The sequence below is a fragment of the Macaca nemestrina genome, chromosome 8 (genome assembly GCF_043159975.1).
Source record: "Macaca nemestrina isolate mMacNem1 chromosome 8, mMacNem.hap1, whole genome shotgun sequence".
Classification (NCBI taxonomy): domain Eukaryota; kingdom Metazoa; phylum Chordata; class Mammalia; order Primates; family Cercopithecidae; genus Macaca; species Macaca nemestrina.
This window is the reverse complement of record NC_092132.1, coordinates 135,538,768-135,559,214: the sequence shown is the minus strand read 5'-3', so window position 1 is coordinate 135,559,214 and position 20,447 is coordinate 135,538,768. Positions and strand designations below refer to the sequence as shown.

The 20,447-nt window shown below is 43.1% G+C and overlaps 1 protein-coding gene across 5 annotated transcripts in view; it reads right to left on the bottom strand.

Annotated features, from left to right (window-relative positions):
* Positions 1 to 20,447, bottom strand: part of LOC105482130 (pleckstrin and Sec7 domain containing 3) — a 710,412-nt gene that overhangs the window by 507,131 nt on the left and 182,834 nt on the right. The window lies entirely within an intron of this gene.

Sequence of the window (20,447 nt, the reverse complement as noted above, 5' to 3'; positions counted from 1 at the left end):
CTTTAAAGACAAATACTATCACAGAAAGAGCTGACAGTCATGCATCACTCACTAGGTACCAGGTGTAGGCCTCAGTGCTTTACTGGGTGTGTTATTTTGGTAGTTCCCAGATGACCCCCTGCAGCAGGCTTGTGGCTTAGAGCGGTTAGGTAGCCAGACTTGCAGAAGGGATGGAGTCTGGATGTGGGCCCAGTCTTTTTAACTCCAGATGAGGCCTTCACATCACGCTGAATCACACTTGCCTCCCTGTACTTCCACATGTTCACTCTGGTCTGGATCCCAGAGGACAAACCACAACTCCCATTCTTCCACTCCAAAGCCCTCCAGAAACTTGAAGATAGTGACTGTCTCTTCTCTCTGCCCTCCCTCTGCAACCACTCTCCTCCCAGGCTAACCATGAACAGATCCCCCTGTTAATTCAGAGGCAAATCTTTTTGAGGCCTCTTTCATTGTAATGCCCCTCTTCTAGAGATGGATGCCCAGGAGCAAACATAATAGATATGAACGGAGTAATGATTGCAGATGAAATGTTTATTTTTGACTATCAGATTCAGTAAAGGGAAATCTTTTCTGGGTAACAAATATAAAAATTGTCATCCATAAATATTTGATGTTGCACGTGTCTATGTATACTTGCAAATCTTTTCATTACGAACACAGTAATTATCATCCTAAACACATTATAGCACTACAAAATAATGATTTATTGCCCAGACTGAATTATGTTTCAGGAATTAAGAACAAATTTGATGGATACAGCCATTACTGTGTATCTCTATTTACTGCCATGGCAACAAATTAAAATAGGCTTGTTTAATTAGTTGTTGGTAAAGCACTATGAACATGAAAACTGCTATTAATGGATGCACAGTGTTTAGTGTTAATGCTAGTGTTATCATAAATGGCACAGTGTTTATGGACAAAATAAACCACTTTATTTTCCATTAATAGTAATAATTTCATCTTTGAATTAGGAAAAGGATTTGTTAAAAACTTTTGCCTTAAAAAAAAAAAACAAAACAAAATTGTCTAGTCTCCCTTTTATGTTTTTTGTGTTTAAAGGTGGGTTCTCGTTATGTTGCCCAGGCTGGTATCAAACTCTGGGCCTCAATCAATCTTACTACCTCAGCCTCCCAAAGTTGTGGGTTTTTTGGCCAAGTTTTAACCAATATTATACACTCGGGCAGAAGAGAATACGAGTGCATAGGGTGATGACCAAAATATCCCAATGAAAACAGGTATACTTTCTTTCTTTCTTTTTTTTTTTTTTTTTTTTTTTTGAGACTGGGTCTCACTCTGTTGCCCAGACTGGAGTGCTATGGCCCGATGTCACCTCATTGCAATTTCCACCTCCCAAGTTTAAGCCATTCTTCTGCCTCAGCCTCTCAAGTAGCTGGGATTACAGGTGCACACCACCACGCCTGGCTAATTTTTGTATTTTTAGTAGAGACAGGGTTTCACCATGTTGCCCAGGCTAGTCTTGAACTCCTGGACTCAAGTGATCTGCCCGCCTCAGCCTCCCAAAGTGCCGGGATTACAAGCATGAGCCACTATGCCCAGCCGAAAAAGATATATTTTCTTTTTTTTTTTTTTTTTTTTGAGACGGAGTTTCGCTCTGTCGCGCAGGCTGGAGTGCAGTGGCGGGATCTCGGCTCACTGCAAGCTCCGCCTCCCGGGTTCACGCCATTCTCCTGCCTCAGCCTCCCAAGTAGCTGGGACTACAGGCGCCCGCCACCTCGCCCGGCTAGTTTTTTGTATTTTTTAGTAGAGATGGGGTTTCACCGTGTTAGCCAGGATGGTCTCGATCTCCTGACCTCGTGATCCACCCGTCTCGGCCTCCCAAAGTGCTGGGATTACAGGCTTGAGCCACCACGCCCGGCCAAAAGATATATTTTCTAGTGGCCGTTGCAATGTTCAAATTACCACTGCTGAGCCTTTTAGTTTCCTAATACAGAAAGGAGGACGGAGATTGCCAGCAATGCAGAGATGAAGGAATTTAACCACATCACCCACCAGGAACTATTTTCAGAATGGCTCAAGGAGTTGCTTGTGGAGAGCTTTAGATCTCCCCAAATCTTGTCAACATCCCCAGCGGCCCCCAATGCTTATGCAATCTCAGTAAAAACAGCTGCTTGCAAGGAGGATGCAATTCCATGCCCAGTCCCTGCCTTCCCCTCCAGCCATAAGTCTGTCTTAGGTTGAAATTTTGAAGCTCCTTTAGACCTGCCTCCTGTCATTGACCTCTCAAGTCTTGGAGGTCCCATAGCTGATATCATACAATTTAGAATTGGAAAAACCCACCAGAGATCCTCTAATCCAGCTCTCTGTATTCTAATAGGTAAGGTATTTTACAGATAAGGAAACACAAAGTACTAAAGAAACACAAAGATAAACCAGCTGAGCTCAGAGAGTGCAGCAGATGGAGTGAACTGGGCTGGACTCTGTCTGGATTGTGGTAGGGTTATGTGGCTTGAGTTGGAAATCTTATCCATGGGTAGACTGAGAATGCCTTCAGCTATCCTCACTTAGACCACATTCACGAACCCCAGGCTGGGTACTCTGTAATGAATTAAATGGACTATCTCATTGCCAGTCATTGAAATGTCCTCTTGTACGTGGTAGTACTGAATCAGACCAACCAGGGCTCTTCTTCTTCTTTTTTTTTTTTTTGGGACAGAGTGTCGCTCTGTCGCCCAGGCTGGAGTGCAGTGGCACGATCTCGGCTCACTGCAAGCTCTGCCTCCCGGGTTCACGCCATTCTCCTGCCTCAGCCTCCCAAGTAGCTGGGACTACAGGTGCCCGCCACCACACCCAGCTAATTTTTTGTATTTTTTAGTAGAGACGGGGTTTCACCGTGTTAGCCAGGATGGTCTCCATCTCCTGACCTCGTGATCCACCTGCCTCGGCCTCCCAAAGTGCTGGGATTATAGGCGTGAGCCACCGCACTCGGCCCAGGGCTCTTCTTTAGACGCTAGTTCACCTCAATACTCATCTGGGGCTGGAAGAGACCAAAGATGTGAAGAAGAATGAATTGGACTTCAACATTAATCTTCTGTTGAATATCCTGTGTATTCATGTTGCAACTCCCTGGAATTGACATTTTCGGCCGTGTCTTACTGTCTTCATCATCCCCTGTGTCCTAGCCCCTACTCCCACCACTAATTAGAATTTACCTATCCTTGGGGTCATCCCATGTGACTGCCAAAGGACTCTTTTACAGTCCTTACTCTATTGCCAGGTAACATATTTGTGGTTTAAAGGCATATTTCGATCCCTTAAGCCTGAGGAATGATTGAAAATTGGCAATTTCAGGTCCTACGGCAGATCAATGGTAGAACTTTCTATGCTGAAGAATCTGACCTGAGAAAGAAAGGTCAGCTTGCAAGATGCCGACTGCCACCAGTCAGGGGCACTGTCCATATATAGCTGATACAAAACTGGCTGCTGGAGAGGCTGTCCAGGGAATTTGGGTGACATTGGGCCACATGGTCTTTCAGACGTCTTCCAACCCTGGGATTCTAGACTGTGTGAAATGATAGAGCCGTGGCAACTTACAGGGGCTTTCTTACGGTTGCTGGAAGGATTTGTGATGGTTGATGGCATGTATTCAATTGACTGGACTAAGGGATGCCAGATAGCTGGTAAAAAATTATTTCTGGGTGTCTGTGAGGGTGTTTCCAGAAGAGATTCATATTGAAATTGGTAGACTGAGTACAGAAAATCATCCTCACCAATATGAGTGGCCGTTATCCAATCTGGTGAGGGCCTGAATAGAACAAAAAGGCAAAGGACGGTTGAGTTCCATCTCTGTTTAGGCTGGGACATCTTCTTCTGCTGCATTTGGACATCAGTGCTTCTGGTTCCTGGGCCTTCATGCTCGGAACAGAACTTGCACCATGGGTTCCTGATTCTCAGGCCTTTGGACTTGGACTGAATTGTACCACCAGCTTTCTTGGTTCTCCAGTTTGCAGATGGTGGATCGTGGGACCTTTTAGCCTCTATAATCACATAAGACAATTCCCACAATCTCTGTATATATGTTTAATATATAATCATATAGATTATAAAAGTTAATATATATTAAAGTTTAAATATATATTATAAAAAATATATATTATAAAAGTTTAATATACATTAAAGTTATATACACATTAAAAGTATATATATAATTTTAGGAGAAAATTTTATATTATAGATTATATATATATAATCTCCTATTGATTCTGTTGGTTCTGTTTCTCTTGGAAACCCTGACTAATCCTTGAATCCTGATCTATCCTTAGCCCTGTGCAGTGCTTATCAAACCATATCATCTTAGACTGTTGGAATTATCAGCCATTATGTGGCATGTCAGAAAGAGGCACTCAAAAGCTCTTAATAAACTGGGCTATGAACGGATCTAACAAGGTGACTTTAGAATACATTTCTCTTTATCAAACTTTCCAGAGCTCCTCTCATCCCTATAATCTGTTTTATGTTCCTCTCTTACAGTCTAATTTCTTTTCCTTAAAACTAACCACTTTGCCTGAATTTGGGGTCCCTCTTTCTTTCTTTACAGGACTTTTATCACTCAAGAGAAGTCTTCCCTTGACCCTGTTAATCTTTCAAATTTATGTCTTACCTTTCTATTCCCCCAGGCCCCACATTTATTTATCTATTTATCTATTTATTTACTTAAGACAGGGTATCTTTTTGTTGCCCAGGGTGCAGTGCAGTCGTGCAAAGGGCTCACTGCAGTCTTAACCTCCTGGGCTCAAGCGATCCCCCTGTCTCAGCCTCCTGAATAGCTAAAACCACAAGCGTGTACCACCATGCACAGCTAATTTTTTTTTTTTTTTTTAGAGACAGGGTCTCGCCATGTTGCCCAGGCTGGTGTCAAACTTCTGGCCCAAGTGAACCTCCCGTTTTGGCTTCCTAAGGTGCTGTGAAGGTGTGAGCCTGGCCCTTAGATCCCACACTTCTATCAAGAGAAATAATCCCTAAATCTATTGAGTAGTTACTATGTGTTAGACACCGGGCTAAGCAATTAAAAACGATTATCTCATTTATTTCTCATAACACTTTTATGTGACGGGTGTTAGTTTTATTCCTATTTAGTATATGGGGCAATCAGGTAGAGATAGATTTAAAATCTTGCCCAAGGACAGACAACGAATGTTGAAGTCTGGCTGGTCCAAATCCAGACAGTTCAACTCCAGAGCTCTTAACCACTAAGCCCCCTCATCTTCATTATCTTAATCCCCAGCAATTTGACCTTTAACTCCACACTGCTGAAACTGCTTTCCTCCCGCTAGTCCTTGTCTTACTTGACTTTTCCTCGACTGACCATTTTTCCCTTGGCTTTGTGAGACCATGGGAGTCCTTTTTTCTCTGCAAACATCTTTCATATGCAAAGGTTAGAGTCTTTGCATTCTTCCCCCCACCCTTCTTTTTCTTGCTTTTTCCTATTTATCTACCCTTGAAAATCTTTTTCCATAGTTTCAATTACAAAATCAGTGCATGTATCTGTGCTCATTTCTGGGCTTCAGTTTTTCATTCTAACAGCACATGATATCTGAATCTGCATGTCACAGTGACACCTCAAGCTCAGCATGTCCTAAGCTGAATTTATCATCTTCTGTTAACTACTTTTCTGTATTCTGACTTCATCTCCTCCTCCTGACTCTTAGAGATGCTGTGATGTCATGGAAAGAACACCAGCCAGGGAACTCAGAAGACATGGACTCCAGTCCCTGATATGCTGGCTATATGACCTAGAGGACTTCATCAAATCCTCTCTCTAGGCTAAGGGGGTCTACTGGACAACATCACGTGCTTCCCAACCCTTCAGTCCTGTGGCTCCTGATGTCCCATTTCCATCTTTCTTTCAATTACCCAGGGATGGAGCTTTACAGTCATCTCTCACCCCACATAAACTCAGCCTTCAAATGGAAAGAGAATTTTTCTAATAATTAATGTATTCCTCTCATCAATATATATTTACAGAGTACCTACTATGCGACAACACTGGGAAATAGTGGAGAACGAAGGAGAAAAATTCCCCCCATCATGGGGCTTACAGTCTAGTGGGGGAGGCTGACAGTAAACATCTGCACAAATAAACATATATGGTATCAAGGAACAATAAGAACTGTGAAGAAAAATGAAGCAGGTCAAGGGTTTATGACTGACTCAAGGGTCGGGTGGTATTTCTTTTAGTTAGGATGGTGTAAGAAGATGATATCTGGGCACTGACCTAAATGAATGAGGCAATGCACCACACAAACTTGAATGGAAACAGCCTTTCAGGCAGAAGGAACAGACGGCATGGGTTGCGAAATGGCAACAAGCTTGGTACACCGGAAGGATAGCAAGAACATCCACGTGGTCAGTGCAGAGTACTTAAGGTTAAAGATAGGCAAGAGCCAGGGCCTTGGGCCTTAGATGCCATGGTACGGCATTTGCAGTTAAATTTTATTTTATTTTATTTATTTTATTTTTTGAGACAGGCTCTCGCTTTGTTGCTCGGGCTGGAGTGCAGCAGCATGATCTTGGCTCACTGCAGCCTTAACCTCTTGGGCTCAAGTGATCCTCCCACCTCAGCCTTCCAAGCAGCTGGGGCCACCACAGGCATGTGGAACCACACCTGGCTGATTTTTGTATTTTTTTGTAGAGACGGGGTCTTGCCATGTTGCCCAGGCTGGTCTTGAACTCCTGAGCTCAAGTGATCCACCTGCCTCTGCCTCCCAAAGGGTTGGGATTATAGGCATGAGCCACTGCATTTGGCCTGGAGTTAGATTTTAACTGTGATGGGATACCTTGGCCTGATTACATTCTAAAAGATCACTTTCTGCCCTGTGGAGAATAAAGCACGGGTGTTGGGGCAGGATAAGAGTGAGAGCAGGAAGACTGCTTATGATTCAGAATCTACTGCAATCAGCCAGGTGAGAGATCACAGTGGCTTGGACCAGAATATATTGGTGCCAGTGATAAGCTTACTGAATAAGCTAACTGATGAGCTATAATATCCCTTTAGAAAAGGGGGGAAATCAGGAATATTGTCCATAAGTTGTTCTTGGACCACAGGTTATCCAAAGTCTCTTACTCTGAGATTCCACACACTGTGAAGCTTGATCCCATTTTATTTTTATTTTATGTATTTATTTGAGACAGGGTCTCACTCTGTCACCCAGGCGGGAGTGCAGATACACGATCATAGCACATTTCAGCCTTGAACTCCCAGGCTCAAGTGATCCTCTTGCCTCAGCCTCTCAAATAGCTGGGATTATAGGTGCACCGCATCCAGCTAATTTTTAAATGTGTTTTTAATAGAGACATGGTCTCACTATGTTGCCCAAGCTGGTCTCTGACTCCTGGGCTCAAGCGATCCTCCTGCCTCAGCCTCCCACAGTGCTGATACTACAGTTGTAAGACACCACATCCAACCTTGATCCCATTTTATATAGAACCTTCTTAATCTAGTTTTATGGCCCACTACCTCCTGTAAACCAGAGGCAAACTGGGAAATAAATTAACTCAGAGAAGAACAAAGCTAATTGCAGCTGGCCTAGCTCATATCCTAAAGTTTTCTGATGCATTATTTATCCTTGTTAAAAAGAAACCAGAAACCTTGATTGCTAATATTATTTCAAAATTGTGCCTTTCCTATGTGGCTTTACAGAGGATTAAAAGAATGAAGGAACATATTTGAAAAGGGGAGACAAGACAAAAGACACAATCAGAACTGTATTTTGTTTTAAATTCTGTTTTGGATTTTTTAAAACTTTTTCATAATTCAGAGCTTTACATGAATTCCACCATCAAAGAAACTTTAAGAGAAGAATTTCTCTTAATTAAAATTGTTGTTATTTTGTGTGTATGTGTTTATATGGGAACAAAACAAAACTGATGAGAAACAGCTGAATGAACATGTGGCTTTTAAAACATTACATAATAAAAGGGAAGGGAAAGGTCTGGAGTCCTACATTGCACATATGACATTTTGTCCCTGTAGGCTCCTTTTTTTTTTTTTCTTAAGGATATCAAATTCCAATGTGATTTCACAGGTGACCCAGCTTCTAGAATTACATTCTGCAAAATCGTTTCCCTTCCAGAGGCTCAGTGAAATGTGGGGTGATGGCTTCCACAGGAGGATAAGTCCCCAACATGTTCTCCAAGCAAACCCAGGCACAGGTTTAAAACCAAAGTGACAGATACACTAAATCTAGGTTTGTTGTATAGAAAGTAAAGAAAATGATATGTAACAGAAGAATATTAGTGATTGAAATATCAAAAACCTTACATTTTGTGCTAGCAAAGTAGGGTTTTTGTTTTTTGTTTTTGTTTTTTGTTTTTTTCAATAAAGTTGACCATGTCTGGATACCAATGAAATTTGTGCAGTTTTCTTTTAAAATAAAATCCTGGGATATAAACAAAAAGCATCTCAGAAAAATGCTTTTTTCATGGTCACTGAAATACAACGGAATTCAAAATAACTGAAGTCATGAAGAGCTTGAAGGCATATCATAAATCCATACAACGATCTTGAGCACAGACTTGGGCATCTTAATTTTACTTATAATGTTTGAGTTTGCTGCCAACAGTTCAATTCATTCTCCCTTTTTAAACTGAACTACTTATGAAAAATTGTACTTCCTGAAAAGAAAGCACAACTTTATATGAAAAAAATTAATTGCCCTCATCTCCAGTTAAACATAACTTCCATCATTATAAGATCAAAAAGATTAATTGTACCAGTAAGCTGGCCAACAATACAAATAGGCTGGAGGTACTGACAAAAAGAAATGTTCCTCAATTCAACCTACCTCCTTTCCCCAGTAATCTGTTTCTTATCCATAAACTACTTTGACCTTACAGAAAGAAGAGGTTTATAAAAAATGGGCAGAACAGAAAAGAGTAGAATTCCTGTAAAGACCCAAGACTTGAAGCATACTAACCAAGAGATCAATTCCATGTTTAGCATCAGACCACACATTTTGCCAAATATGATGGACTGGAAAATAGGATATTTGGCCAAAATGGCTGTGGTAAAAATTTGTACATGTAGTATCATGCTATGTAAACAGATTTTGAGACAGTTTTAGTGGTAGTTCAAGGTCAAAAACCTTTCCATACATACTATGACATTCAGCTGAACAGCGCTCACAAACAACTCTCTCACCTGTTAGTGTTTTTGGAGGGCTGATGTGCCAATATCCCCTGTGAACTTGACAAATTCTGGCTGGGAAAGAAACTAGTAGATTGGGGTCCAATCTATTACTTTTGCAGGTCACCTTTAGGTTTAGAGTTGTTGGGGGAATACCATGACCACATATTGTATGAAGTCTTGAATAGGCATTTCTATGGTTTGAGTGTTTGTCCTCTCCAAAACTTATGCTGAAGTTTAATTGCCAATGGTATTGGAAGATGGGGTCTTTAAGAGGTGGTTAAGCAATAAGAGCTCCACACTCATAAGTGGATTTAATGCCTTAATAAAAGGGCTTTTGAGAGTAGGCTCCTACTTTTGCCACAGATGACACAGCAAGAAGGCCCTTACAAGATGCCAGTCCCTTGGTCTTGGACTTACCAGCCTCCAGAATGGTGAGCCAATACATTTCTGTTCAACATAAATTGTCTAGTCTGTAGTATTTTGTTATAGCAGCACAAAATAGACTAAGACAGGCTTTAACTGCTTTATGATATTTTCTGCAGGATCTGAGTCTTTGTTTTCTGCTCAAAAAGCTGCTGGGCAGCAATCCCAGCCCTGGGGTCCAGAGCACCTTCCTCAGGGAGTCCGGCCTCAGGACTGTGTTCTGCCTGCCCCTACTGCACAGGCCTCAGAGCCACCCACCTCAACTCTGGTTCAGCCACAGTCAAAAGCAAGTAAGATGCTGTGCTACACTGATGAGCTCTATGAATCTGCTTTTCATTTGCATGGCCTTTCCATTTGGCTCCTCCTTATCAATATCTATCACTTTCATTGATTGTTCTCTATTTATTAATCTTATTTAGGCCCTCACTGTCTTACAATTGAATTACTGTTCCAGTCTCCTAGCTGCTTTTTCACCCCAATCCACACTGTTTACTAATGCCAGCCTGCATCTTTGATTATATAATTGCCCTTTCCTGAGGCAGCCTGGTATAATGCAAGAGCCTGAGCTTTGGAGCATCAGATAGGATTCAATTCTAGGTTTTTCCTTAATTAGTCTAAATAAATCACTCTATCTTTAAGCCCATTGACTAATCTGTAAATGCATTAATCCCTGCATGATTGTTGAATAGATTAAATAAGATTATATCAATTATATCCTAGAGAGCATCTACTACAGATATTAAATGAATGTAAACTATCTTTTGTTCTTTTTCACTATAAGTCATTCCACAGTCCTTAATCTAGTCACCACGACTTTTAACACCAGGTAATTGTTTCTAGGAGTTTGTCGTCTAATGAGAACAAAGACATACAAATATAATTAAAACACAAACGTACTGTGAAATTGAAAGAACTATGGAAGTGCTATGAGAACTTTGCTCAGTGGTACCATAAAGCTTTACAGAAGAGATTCTTCAAGGATGAATAGGAGTTTGGTGGAGAGACAGGAAAGATTATATAGAAAAATATGAAGACTTAAGCATGTTCCAAGGTGGGATGAAGATGAGACTTTTAAGAAAAGTAATGTCCAAACTGGGCATGGCAGATCATACCTGTAATCCCAGCACTTTGGGAGGCCAAAGTGGGTGGATCACCTGAGGTCAGGAGTTCAAGACCAGCCAGTCCAACATGGTGAAACTCTATACTAAAAATATAAAAATTAGCTGGGTGTAGTAGTGCACACCTGTAGTCCCAGCTGCTCGGGAGGCTGAGGCAGGAGAATTGCTTGAACCCCGGAGGCAGAGATTGCAGTGAACCAAAATCATGCCATTGCACTCCAGCTGGGGTGACAGAGCAAGACTCCATCTAAAAAAACAAAAATAAAAACCCAGAAAGAAAGAAAAAGAAAAAGAAAAGTAATAAAGTAATATCTGAATTGTGAAAGCCTTGAATGTTTGGACTTCATTTCTTACAGTCAATAAAGGGAAAATTTTAAGGAGAATATGATATGAAACCAAGAGATTCACAATACAATAGAAAAAGTTGCCAAGGGACCTGTATATCCCTCTCATATATCTCTCATTTTGAATTTAACAAAACCGTTAAGGGAGGTGAGACTGACAGTAGCCAACCTCCCTTGAACACAGCCAATCTTCTTTCCTGGACAAACAATAAGCATTTCTAAGCAACAGCACAGATCTCTTGAAAGCAGCAGTTCTAAGTAGCTGGTTTCTAGGACTGATTCTACAGAAGTTTACCCAAGTGATTAGGAAATTCTTTGCTCTGGCAAAGATTAAATCTCTTTATAGAATGACAGTAAGTAATTATCCCTTGCTTCAGGGACACCTTCTCCATTTAAAGGGGAAGGAAACCCTAGAAATGGAAGGAAGTAAAAGAATCCAGCCATCTGATTTAGCCAAAAACCAACACCCTCCCTAGTGTTGGGAGGGTGGAGAAGATGCTGTTAACATCTGTGGGTCACTTCCTAGGTCCTAGCATTCCACTAGATGCTTTATAAATATTCTCATTTAATCCTCACAATAACCTGTCAGGTAAGTGTTTTTATTCCCAGTTGAATTCAGTGCCTGCATTATGTCTAATCATTACTAGATTCTCAAGTCATTTCTTTTAAGTCTCCTTTCTGGCTATCACCATCATCCCTTATCCTCTGCCCCAACAGATAATTACCAAGGATGGTTGAAATTAATTTCAAGTTAAGTTTGGGGAAGCAAACTCTTATAGGGATTGCACAATAGGAAATAAGAAAACATTGTATAGAACAAAGGTGAAGTAACTAGATATTGTGTTGTTTGTGGTGTTTTGAGATGGAGTCTCGCTCTGTTGCCCAGGATGGAGTGCTGTGGCCAGATCTCAGCTCACTGCAACCTCCGCCTCCTGGGTTCAAGCGACTCTTCTGCCTCAGCTTTCCGAGTAGCTGGGACTACAGGCACACACCACCACACCTGGCTAATTTTTGTATTTTTAGTAGAGATGGGGTTTCACCATATTGGCCAGGCTGGTCTCAAACTCCTGACCTCATGATCTGCCCTCCTCGGCCTCCCAAAGTGCTGGGATTACAGGCTGAGCCACCGTGCCTGGCCGGTAACTAGATGTTATACTTCTGACCTTTTTATCATTTTAGCACCAACCAATTTCCTTTATTGGGCCATTACTTATTCATTCAACAAATGAGTTAAGTTCCCAGCATCATGCATCTGGCTGAGGTCAGGCTCAACAAAGGGCCATGCCTACTTCTTACTCAATCTTGGCACTGTATTCCTTACCATTTCTTTCTTCCTTTTGAAATGCCCAAGTAGAACTTTGCCTTGAGTTCCCAAGACAAGTTCAAGCTCCTTTGTCTTCCGAGTTGATGCAATGTTGGATTACCAAATAAAGCTCCAGATGCCAATCCTTTCGGTAGGATCTGATGAGGTTTTGTTAAAGCTGACAAAAGAAGTTTCAAAGAAATACTGTCGACACTCCTAAACAGTATTTAATAATGAAGCTTACATCATTCAAGTCTTGGCAAGTGAAATGGTTAGTTTGTACTGCGGTGGAAGAAAAGGCCTTAAAATGGGTAGTGAGAGCAGCAAAATTCTCAAGTTTGCATCTCAGGTGAACACTTGTCTCGCATCAAGAGTGGGTTGTACCATACGCTACCTGGAGAGTTAGGGGTTAAATCTTAGGGCTGGCAGCCCTGGGACCAACAGCTTCCAGCAATTACATTTGTCAGTGTATCCTCTGCAAACCCCACTCCCTCTCTGGGGCTCATTGCCAGCAGGCCTCTTATTCCTCTGTTACACAGGGATATAAATCTCTTTGCAGGAAGCAGGAACTAAGCTAGGTGCTTAAGAGCCTCGGCAGAGAAAGTCAGTGCCACTCAGCTGTTGATTTGCTAATGAAAAAATGTACTGCTGATTTGCAAGCCTGGAGGTCCCTTTCTAACTCTGCAGTTCTCTGTGCCCTGGGACAGCCTTCATGTGGCCTCCATGCGGCCTCCAGGGTACAGTAATGCATTGCATAGATTTCACCGCAAGCAAAGGATTCAGAATCCCTGCCTTGGAGAGGCCACAAGATGCTCATTTATTATAAAATATCTTCTAGTCAGATGATAAAATTCTACCATTAAGGATTCATGCCCTAGGATAAATGCACTCTCTTCCTGCAGCCTTCTTTCTAGGATGCAAACCTCTGGGAAGCAGGAGTGTGTAGGGGATAAATGAATGGAGGAAAGGACAAAGAAGAGGGAGTTATAGAGTTTTGAGTTTTGGGGGAGGGAAACACAACCTTTGCTTCCTTTACAACTACACTGTCAAGCCCCAGGGTCAGGGACCAAGTTTGTTCATTGCTGTTCTGCCACACCGTATGTCATACCTGGCACGACATGGGCACTCAGTAGGGATGTGTTGAATGATGTGAATGAACAAAGCAGACACCTATCCCTCTCCTCCCTAAGAATGGGTGTTCATTAGAACAAGGACAACAAGACGTCTGTCCCCCAGGCAGAAGCTAGCATCTCACGCTGTGCGGGAGCCTGATGCAGTGGCCAGGCGGGCCTCTTAGTCAGAAGCCCCTGCTGTCAGGTGATGCCTCCTCACAGCTGGGTTTGACTATTGAGTGTATCTAGGCTAGATTTTTTTTTTTTTTTAATGAAGCAGCATGAAAATTCACCTTCTACCTTTGCGTCTTCAGCAGCTCCACTGACCAACCTGTCGTAATTCCTGGCTTGTCCAAACCTAGAAACAAGGAGTATGTGCACATCCAAAGACTTCAGAGAGCCAGGGGAGACAGTTTTGAATTCATCCTCCTGGAGCCTCTGCCACAGTTGGCAGCCATGGTGAGGCCACGCTTCACGGCTGCCCCCTGGGGCTGAAATAAATCTGAATGCCAGGGAGCCTGGTAGGACAATGGAACCAACCTCTTTGGCTCTTTAAAGAGAGGTGGCCCCGCCCTCTCCTACAGGCTGCAGAGTCCTGGCCAACATATCAACTTGGTGGTTAAGAACACCTAGAGATGTTTTTTATGGGATCCTTTTACAAGGGCAATTCTCATTTAAAGCTCGCACCTTTGAAAGTCAGATTCCTGGAGAAATGGTTTACAGCCTTGAGCATGGTAAATGGTAAAAACCATTAAGCTTGCAAAAATAAATGGATAAAATAATGAAAGGAGGCTCAGCTGCTGAATTAATACTTTATGTACTCAGCGCAGTTTAACTGCCAAAGTGCTAGCTTGCATATCCGTGGAAGAGAAATGAGAGGGAAGAAAGGGAGAAGGAGACTCCAGATTATCAAGATGGCCAATAAACATGAGAACTGTGAAATGCTGAATTGACAGCCGTAGAGATACACTTTGCTTATAAAGCAGTAAGCAGCCTCATTCACAAAACAGAGAGAACTGTCACTGTCAGAATCCAATGGATTCTATGTGAGCAGGGAAGCAAGGAATCTTAATCAAGCTTCCTCATTTTACATGGATTTGGTAGAGCTCCTTAGGTTCTGTATTTGTTTGCTAGGGCTGCCATAACAAAACACCACAGACTGGGTGACTTAAGTAACAGAAGCTGATTTTCTCACAGCTCTGGAGACAAGAAGGCCAAGATTAAGGTGTTGGCAGGTTTGGTTTCTTCTGAAGCCTCTCTCCTTGGCTTGCTGCCTTCTTGCTCTATCCTCACAGGGTCACCCCTCAGTCTCTGTGTTGCTTGTGTCCTGATCTCTTTATAAGGACACCAGTCATGCTGGATTAGGGTCCAATATGACCTCATTTTACCTTAATTACCTCTTTAAAGCCCTCTCTAATTTTACCTAATGACCTCATTTTACCTTAATTACCTCCTTAAAGGACCTATCGCCAAATACAGTCACATTTGGAGGTACTGGAGGTTAGGAATGTAACACATGAATTTTGAGGAGGACACAAGTCATCCCATAATAGGCTCCAAAAGGAGGTGATATCTTGGAAGGTGGAGAGGGGAGACTATCTCCCATCATCGTAGTCCTACACACAAGGAAGAGGTCAGAAATCCCTTAAATCTAAGCCATATGTTTGAATGACCTCCCTGTGCTTCTAAGACCTTCATGTGCCTTTACAATCTATGAGAAGGGATGATGTGCCGGGCACAGTGGCCCACACCTGTAATCCCAGTGCTTTGGGAGGCCATGGCAGGAGGATTGCTTGAGGCCAGAAGTTCAGGACCATCCCAGACGACATAGCAAGATTTTTTTGCAACATAGCAAAAAGTTTTAAAAATTAGCCAGACATAGTGGTGCATGCCTGTGGTCCAAGCTACTTGGGAGGCTAAGGCAGGATGATCGCTTGAGCGCAGGAGTTTGAGGCTGCTGTGAGCTACAGCTGCTCCACTGTAGTCTAACCTGGGTGACAGACTAAGACCCTGTCTCAAAAAAATAAAAAATAATAAAATTTAAAAAAAAGACAATAGTGAAGATGTCTTTATTTTCTCCTCTAATGAAAAGGTGAAAATATAGGTTATTTTCTCTCCTCGGCCTCCTGAGCCTGCATTGATTAGTGAGACACAGAGCATGCCTGGCAAAGTCGAGTCTGAAGCCAGATTCCCTGACTGGAACCCCATCCCTGCCATTTACAGTAACCTGTTAATTGACAAACCCATTAATAAAAACCAATCGTGACAAGGGAAGGAATGGAGCAATTAAAATTTCTAGTTCCAACCACTTTTCAACAGAAAGTTGAAAGTCTTGAATAGGCCAGAGCTTTGAAAACATAACACTTCTGTTCAAACACGCCAATCACCTCATGATGGAGCCTGCATTAATTCTTAGATCAAGAGCTCATTACTTATAATGTAGGTCAAGGAGGCCATGGCAGCTCTGCTGAGCTAGTCTTTGAGGACTGCAATTTGCAAATTAGAAAAAAGAAAGTGTTCTAATTAAAATGACTCTGTCATTTCTGGGCCTTGGAAGTGTGCCAGAATGTCCTTTTTGAGCAGAAAAAGAACTAGCCACAAAAATGCCGTGGGTTTCACAATCTATACCCATGCCTATATCCCCACCTGTCAAGGAAATAATGGCTATGAGGCTTAGAAAATACAAAAAAAGATAAGGAATTAAACAAGTCGGCTGAAGACCTCCCGTGAGCCAGGAGCTAGTCACTCACATTCTCTGCCAACTGTCATGGCGTCCTGAGGCAGAAACACAGCCTCAGAAAGGAAAGAGAGTTTGCTTAAGATCTTTGGGCTCATAGGATTTGATGTTAGGACATACGACTCCAGATTCCAACTCTAGTGCTCTTTTGATTTCCCCAGAGTCTATCTAAATCTCTCCACACTGCAGCTAGAGTGCACATCTGATCCTGTGTCACCTCTGCATAAAGACCTTCAGCAGCTCCATGGCTCTTAGAATAAACACAGAGCTTCTTAAGCTGGTCCAAGAGGCCCTCCTCCCTCTGGTCCCACTCGGGGGATGCTCATTCCTTCCCATCCTTGCCTCAATAACCAGCGCTCATCCTTCAGTTCTCAGTTTCAGTTCCATTATCCCAGGGTCTGAGAAGGCTTTCCTGCTTTCTGAAAACAGACGACACTCTCTGTTACACACTCTCATATGACTCAGTGTTGCCCCTTTTTAGCTTATACTTATTTGTGTTATCAAAACTTGTCATCTTCAGTTATCCATAAACTCCATGAGTGCAGTTTCTTGGGGTGTCTCCATCACCTCACATAGTGCTGGCACGTAGTAGGGACTCATTATTTTCTGAATGGGTGAATGTTTTAATAAGCGTGTTGGCGTGAATTTTCTTTCTTTCTATTCTTCCTGCTGCTGGAATGCGGAAATTGGCTCAGAGGCAGTAGAGGAAATAAAAATCCCCAATCAGAATAATTGCTCCTTCCAGTAACTACCTGCAGAACGATTTGTCATTGTGTCATGCTGATTTAAAACATAGTAGGGGGATCAGCATGTTACCATCTCCCCTACTAGACTGCTGGCAGGGGTTATATTTGGTTCATCATTGTATCCACCATATCTATCACAGTGCAAGAACTCACACATTTGTTTTAGGGAGAAAAACACAAAGAACTAATGAAAAATGACAGGCTACAGGAGGAAGATCTCTTAGCTCAGGTGTGAAGAAATTCAGAGCACAGGTAGATTAATTAACTCCAAGAAGGAATAGGAAAATCTCTTTCTCTGATACTACAAGACAAAGAGAGAGAGAACAGATGTAGAAATAAAAATAGATCAAGGTGATGGGGAATAAGGAAGGGGGCATTTGTGCCAGGGCCCAAAATTTGCCCAATTTCAGGCTTTCCACGGCAAGGTCTGCAGGGAGGAGTGAGGTTGGATGGAAGCAAAAATGGAGGCTGGAAGAGAGCAAGGATGGTCCAGAAAAGTCACTGCGATGAGAAAGTCAGAAAGAAAATTGGCCTGGCACGGTGGCTCATGCCTGTAATCCTAGCACTTTGGGAGGCTGAGGTGGGTGGATCACAAGGTCAGGAGATTGAGATCATCCTGGCTAACATAGTGAAACCCCATCTCTACTAAAAATACAAAAATTAGCCAGGTGTGGTGGCATGCGCCTATAGTCCCAGGTACTCGGGAGGCTGAGGCAGGAGAATTGCTTGAACCCAGGAGGCAGAGGTTGCAGTAAGCTGAGATCCTGCCACTGCACTCCAGCCTGGTGACAGAGCATGACTCTGTCTCAAAAAAAAAAAAAAAAAAAAAGAGAGAAATACAGAAAATGAGCAAAGCAAAGTGTCAAGAGCTGAGAAATGGTTTAGTCTAGAAACTGTTTCTTGCAGTTTCTCTAGCTGTGCTTCATTACCTAAATTCAGAGCTTGAGGAATGGGGTGGAGGCTTGGTTGTTAATTCAGCTAATTCAGAAGTCCAAGTTCGGAAAGGAGTTTGGTAACATCAGAATGGGCCAGATTGTCTACGCATAGTGGGAAGGCGTCTAGTTGCTGCCAATCATGGTGGTAGCTGAGGGTCAGGACTTGAGCCCCCTAAGTTGTGGGTGGGTGGCTCCATCAGGTGCTCCAGGACTTGAAAATCAGGCGCACTGGGGAGGGGCAGGTGCTTGGGTACAGCTTTGAATGTGAGTAGGTAGACGAAGTCCAGCTAAGCTGCCCAGGCTGACTTGTAGAGGGCCTGCTTGAGGGTCTTCCTACTGAGAATGACAAATTCCCCACCTCCAGCCTTCACACTATGGAAGGTCAGGCAGGAGATGAGCATCCTGGAGCCAGGGCTTCGGCCACACAGGTGAATTTAGGGACAGTCCCTAAGAGAGTGAGTGGCTAGAAGGTTGTAGTCTTGGAGTGACAAGATGACTTACTGGGCAGGCTTTCACCACAGTGGTTCATTATAAATTCAAGCAGAAAGAAATCCCAAGGGTTAAAGTCATCTTAGGAAGGTGAAAGTGGGTCTATGGCGCACAGGGGATGATTGGAGTAATGTGTTAAAGGCAGGTGGTGGGAACAAATGGGGATGCGTAGTGGCTCTGGAACAAGTGCTGAGGACAGAATCATCCCTCCCCACTGTGTCCCCTGTCCCCTGCTGCACACACCCACTCTTCTCTTCGTGAAAGAGAAAAATAATGAAGTGAAATCTCATGGGACAGAATACTGGGACAGGGTGATTTAGAGAAAGCCTCGTTTCTTATCAAATGAGGAGATGAATAAGGAAACAGAGACTTCGGATGAACTTGGAAAAACATCTAAAGCATAATCAAGAGGGAACATAGGCCGGGTGTGATGGCTCACACCTGTAATACTAGCATTTTTGGAGGCCAAGGCAGGCGGATCACTTGAGGTCAGGAGTTTGAGACCAACATGGCAAAACCTCATCTCTACTAAAAATACAAAAATTAGCTGGGTGTGTTGTGGTGGGCACCTGTAGTCCCAGATACTCAGGAGGCTGAAGCAGGAGAATTGCTTGAACCTAGGAGGCGGAGTTTGCTGTGAGCTGATATTGCACTACTGCACTCCAGCCTGGGTGACAGAGTAAGACTCCGTCTCAAAAAAAAGAGAGAATATAACCTACGGGCTATGCTACTGAGAGGTATCTTGGACCAAAAATCACCGTGTCTATCCTAGTTTAGGTCTACATGCCTGGAGCTGGAGCTGGAGCTGGTAGAAAGGACATTTGCCCACACAATTAACTCAGTTCCCTTGCTTGTGCTTCTGATGTCTTCAGCTCAAGGAGGTTTAGCACTAGCAGTGAGTAGTTATATGATAGGGATCAGGAAGCCAAACTTGTGCCATTGAAAGTGTTTTACTGTTATAAGAATTAGCCTGCTTGGCCAAGGTGACTTACAGAGTCTGGCATCTGTCCAGAGAAAAGTTAGATAGCACATGCATTGCTACTCTTAGCCACAAAAGTTTGAGTATGTTGAATTCTTGTCAAAATAATAAAAGCAATGGGGGTCCTTTCCCATTAGAAGAGCTATAGAAGGGTCCTGGGAGTTGGGTTCTGCATGAGACGTACACCAAAGACCTGCTTGGTAGCAGTCTTTGCCAAAAGAGACAGGTGAGTTAAACTGTCCTGAACCTGTCTCTACCTACCACTCCTTCCCCACTTGGGAGCTTGAGGCCCATGCTCTGCTCCCATCTCTCCCACTATAGCCTTTACTCACCACCTCAGGTGCATCACCTAAGAGACAAGGAGGGAGAATGTCTCCCCTTGGCAGGACCAGCAATTGAAGTATTAGTAAGGAAATATGCAGGATGTCTGTTGGGGCAGAGAGGTATGGGAAGATGTATTACTCCATTCTCACGCTGCTAATAAAAGCATACCTGAGACTAGGTAATTTATTTTTATTTATTTATTTATTTTTTTGAGACGGAGTCTCGCTCTGTCGCCCAGGCTGGAGTGCAGTGGCGCGATCTCGGCTCACTGCAAGCTCCGCCTCCCGGGTTCACGCCATTCTCCTGCCTCAGCCTCCCGAGTAGCTGGGACTACAGGCGCCCACAACCGCGCCCGGCTAATTTTTTGTATTTTTAGTAGAGACGGGGTTTCACCGTGGTCTTGATCTCCTGACCTTGTGATCCGCCCGCCTCGGCCTCCCAAAGTGCTGGGATTACAGGCGTGAGCCACCGCGCCCGGCCTGAGACTAGGTAATTTATAAAGGAAATAGGTTTAATGGACTCACAGTTCCACTTGGCTGGGGAGGCCTCACAATCATGGTGGAAGACGAAGGAGGAGCAAAGGGACGTCTTACATGGCGGCAGGCAAGAGAGTGTGCTCAGGGGAAATTCCCTTTATAAAACCAAACCATCAGATCTCGTGAGACTTATTCACTATCACAAGAATAGCATGGGAAAGACCTGCCCCCATAATTCAGTTATCTCCCACTGGGCCCCTCCCATGACATGTGGGAATTATGGGAGCCACAATTCAAGATGAGATTTGAGTGA